We start from the raw sequence: 4,980 nt of genomic DNA, 5'->3' as shown, positions 1-4,980 counted from the left end.
ATTGTGGGTTGTCCCCCTCCTATAGTTGAAGATTATGATGAGCATGTTCATAGATTTCTCCTACCCATGCAACGCATTGTATCTAATTTCGAATATCTTATGCTTCAAAGGCCATTCTCATCTTCTACACTCAAGTTTTTGGTTCATTCCATGGCACGAGATAAAGCTCCTAGCTATGATGGAATCCCCATCAATTTTTATTAGCAATACTGGAGGGTTTTTGGATCTGATCTCACTTGATTTCTAAATTCTTGCTACCTTGTAGGTAGACTGTTGCCTTCTGCCAATACGAGGATAATTAAATTAATCCCAAAGAGAGTAAATAAGCTCTCTCGCGGGGATTGGCATCCGTTGGGGTTACCAACAATGAGAAAGAGCTCTAGCAGTTAACCAACTCTAGCAGATTTTGATACTCAACAAGACTCTAGCATTTTTTTAAAAAAAATGAAGTGCAAATTAGAAACCCACTACGTACATGAAAAAGAAACCCAATGCTTACCGTCTGTCTTCCAAAAAAGACATGTTCCATTTAACAAACATTTACAAACCACCAACAATAGCAACTGCAAACTTACAAAAGAACTTACAACAAATACTTACAAAACAATATCAAGAAATCTCGATGGCTTCAATATTGACTTCAAAAACAGAGTAAACAACTGTGCCATCTACAAGAATTCATGGATACATATCACATGAAGCAAATCATTGAAACACTGACCACAATACATAGATCAACAATTGATCACATATGGACTAATAATCATTACAATGATCACAACACTTAGACATTGAAATTCATAGGGTAGGCCTGATGAATAAAATTCATCTTGTTTAGCTTTGTATTTTCCTTTCTTTTTTATTAATTTCATTTCCACGCAAAAACAAAAAATCGTGGCTTGGTGGAATCAAGGCAAATAGCCCTCTATGTATGCATTTTGGGTCGCAATTGTATCAAAGGAGTGGGCTTTAGTCTTGGAAACATTTTCTGTAAGAGTTGTTTTCGCAATGTTGAGAGGAGTGTTGGGAAATTTCTTGGTATAATTCCATGTGCAAATAATCTGCTTGGGGAGTAATTATGTGTCTTGTATATGATTAAGGCCTCCAAGCAAGAAATTGCTCAAAGATTCTATCATCCGACAACATTTGCGATCCTTCAAAACATATAAATAGCTCCTATCCAAAGTCTCAGTTTGTGGTTCCAAGACTAGTCTCATTAGTATCACGAGAATCAAACAATTTGCTTCTGCTACAAACTATCAGTCTATGTTCAGGCTGGGCTGTCACTCTCTTTGGTTCTCTTGCTGGCTCTCCATTCTCAACTTTGTTGAAAACTAAAGAACTAGCCGATTTGTAGGTCGATATGGCTTCCAGACCATGGGTGTTGAAGATGGCTGATAAGAGACATTGATGCCTAACACGTATCTTGTGGTTGGGCGATCCCTTATAACCAATTGTAAATTGCTTTGAATTCCTCAATTCAGCCAATCTTAGAAGTGTATGGAGTCTAGATGCAAAAGTATTGAAGAATGTGGTGCATCAAAGAACACATGTACTTGGAGAAGAAAGCAGCCAAGATTTTTTTCACTACCTGCACCGAGAGCATACACACAGAAAGAAAAGTCGAATTGAAGCCACAAAGGTGTCTTGCAGGCTTGGAAATAGTGTAACTTTCTAGTCTTGCTCATTCTAGAGGAATACCAAAAGAAAGTGATGATCAGCTCTTAAGCAAATCAACTCTGCACTATGATATATTGCAATGCCCAGCTTGAATTCTGTAACGAATCACAACCCTAGTGCTTTCCATTATTTGAACTGCCATGATCTATGATGAAGTGGGCCGTACTTATGGAAAGCTTAGAAAAGAATACAAAGGCAAAGTAAGGATCTGAAGAGAGCAAAAAGAAAGACAACTAAACGTGGAGATCAAGCCGCAACATCTGATAACCTGCATAACTCAAAATGTAGAGAGCCACATCATGCGCAAAGGTCTTAAGCCTTTGAAAAAAGCCACATTAGTAGGTTCTTTATACCCTCTCCAAAGGCCTCCTTGGCCCTGAAAGTGTCCTAAGGGATGAACTTGATAATTTGTGCTAATCAGGTCCATCCCACGATTTCCAATGCATTTGATCAAGTTGACTAGCTTATTTAGTGTTCAATGTTAGGCCCTAGTTCAGGCCATTGTAATGAGTTTTAGGTTCAGGCTTTTGTCTCTTTGCGCAGATCCTAAATGACTTTGTCACTTTGTGTGGATCAAGTTTTTGGCCTTACGTGAGGGGTAGTGAATTATTTTGTCATTTAGCTTGTATGAAACCACTTTTATTAAAAGCATGTGATAGTATTTAAATGAGGATCTCTTGCCAAAATGGCCACGTCCCCACTCATATTAATGGTCCATCCCCTCTTTCATCTCTTTTCTCTCCTCTCTTTTCACTCATCTACCTTTCCCCATATTCATTCTCCTTTCCTTCCAATTTTACACCTTTCGTTTCCCTTCTACATGTTACCGAAAAGTTTTTTTGTAATATTTATCCAAGCTACTTAACATTTTCTCTAAATGGGGACTTAGTGATTGTGCCACCTTGTTGAAGCAAGGGCATAGTGGGGTGAAGTGAGCATAGATAACTCTCAAAGAACACCACAATCAACAAATCTATGAATAATGATGGACTATTTTTGCTTCAACTTAGAATTCAAAGAGTCAACAACTTACGACTTTCATTTAAACTATCTATGGCACAACCTTGACAATCCCAACAAACAAGCACGTACCGCATTCACATACTGAACAGACCATTCCATTGCATGCATTTGCACATAATGCACACCAACACTTACACCTACAATAACATTCCAAAAGGCAGGGCTGTATTGGGATCGCCACCATGTTTTTTGAAAGGTCCTAAAGCCTTTCTTTCATTCTTCTCTCCAAGATTTTTTTTTCTTTACAGACGTATATTTATATTATAAAGTTGGTTAGACCCCAAAAAAGTAAGAACATTTCAAAATTTGGCCTATATCATGGGCTAATTGCCCTCGGCCTACGCTGGCATCAACCTGTCACTCAGTCACTTACCATATTGAATCCATGCCCTAATTTCCAAGTGGGCTCTAATTACCTGAGCTTGATTATCAATGGTATGGAGCCAGTGGTGAGTAGAGACTTCTCTCCAAGAGTTGAAGCTCTCATGCTTCATAATCTATAGCCTCTTCAAATTCAAAGAAGAGGATCAAAGGTTGTAATCGAGGAGATTTGAATTTTTTGGACTAAAGTGAAAAGCAAGACCAAAAGGCGAGGTCATGAATCAAAAGGGCGAATCCAAGACCTTGAACGAATACTAAGGATTCAGTGGGCATCACATTTTTTTATGTTTTATAAAGCTTTCTACTTTTTTAATCTCTGGAAAATTTTCATTTTAAAAATGACAAGTCCAGAAAGAGATGCATAGATTAGGGAGATTGAGGAAAGGGCTAGAAAAGGAAAGCTATAGTCGATGAGAAAACTCATGAGGAAACTCATGAGGATACTATGCAAAGGGACGATATTGATTACGGTGATTACTAAATTTCGTATAGGGAATTTTTTGAAGTAGAAACTCGGATGCAAAATATAGAAACCCGGCTAGGCACTATTAATGATACATTAATAGATCTAACTAAAGCCATATCCAAGTCATCCATGGCACAATCACCAACTCCTCCTAGTCAAGTTGAGAGGTCTACATCTTGAACTAATGAAACCTCTAACATTCATAAAGACTTAAAACCACCAATTTTCAATAGGGAGGAGAAAGAACAAAACAAGGATGCAATATATACGTTTTTCCAAAAATGGCAAGGCTTCTATAAGCTTCGAAACACTCCTCTTGAAAATCAAGTTGTGGAAGCGAGTCTTTATCTTGAAAATAAGGCTTATAAATGGCGGATGAGCCTTAGAGAAAATGATAGGATCCCTAGGTATTGGGCTGAATTTGAACAATCTTTCTTTAAAAAATTTTACCTGGAAACGAGCTAGAAAGGGGTTGGGACAATTATAGCATGGATAAGAATACTTTAGTCTAGTACATAGCGAACTATAGGGAGGTAGTCCTTAAGTTGAAGGGAATCGACAAATTCCAAACGATAAGGGGTTTCATGAGAGGTCTGAAAGACACCTATTGTGGGGGTTAAAGGCCACTGTACCTTAACCCCGGTTATGTACAATACTCAAACACACATATATATGGATGACATAGAAGATTAGGGTGTTCTTCACCCACTAAAAACTTGTGTGACTCTCTCTTTTGGCTCTCCCTTTCTCTCACCCTCTTCCGTTCCACTTTCGTTGTTGAGATCTCTCAACTAGTATCAGAGCACGGGTGTTCTAGGTGAGCTCGGGTGTGAACCTGGAGCTATAGATTTGTGGGAGGAAGGAGAAGCTCCGTTGGGTGTCTTTACCTGCGTCCTGATGTGCAGAGACCTTTCAAAAACCTTTGGAGGCAAAAAGATAGTCTATTTTAGACCCGAGAGTCTTGTGATGAAGATATCTTTCTCTAGAAGCTAAATCTCGTCCTAAGATCTGAAGCAAAGTTGTAGAAGACTTTGAGTACTTCATTTTTTGTTTTTACATCTCTGTCATCCGAGTTTTCAGTAAAAAGTTACAAATCCTACAAAAAGTGACGAAATTCAATTTCCTGTGCGGCTTTACCTGCATCCTGATGTGCATAATTCTTTGGAGGCAAAAAGACAGTCTATTTTAGACCTGAGAGTCTTGTGATGAAGATATCATTCTCTAGAAGTTGAATCTCGCCGTGAGATCTGAAGCAAATTTGTAGAAGACTTTGAGTACTTCATTTTTTGTTTTTACATCTCTGTCATCCGAGTTTTCGGTGAACAGTTACAGCTCCTGCAAAAAGTGACGAAATTCAATTTCCTGTGCGGATTTCGTGTGTTGGATCTTCATATCCAGGCCACCATATGCAGTTCAGACACTCCCATTGG

This window comes from Dipteris shenzhenensis, chromosome 7 (assembly GCF_047967505.1).
Source record: "Dipteris shenzhenensis isolate YYH24624 ecotype China chromosome 7, Dip_SZ_1.0, whole genome shotgun sequence".
Taxonomy (NCBI): Eukaryota; Viridiplantae; Streptophyta; class Polypodiopsida; order Gleicheniales; family Dipteridaceae; genus Dipteris; species Dipteris shenzhenensis.
The sequence above is the reverse complement of the archived record's forward strand: the minus strand, read 5'-3'. Positions refer to the sequence as shown.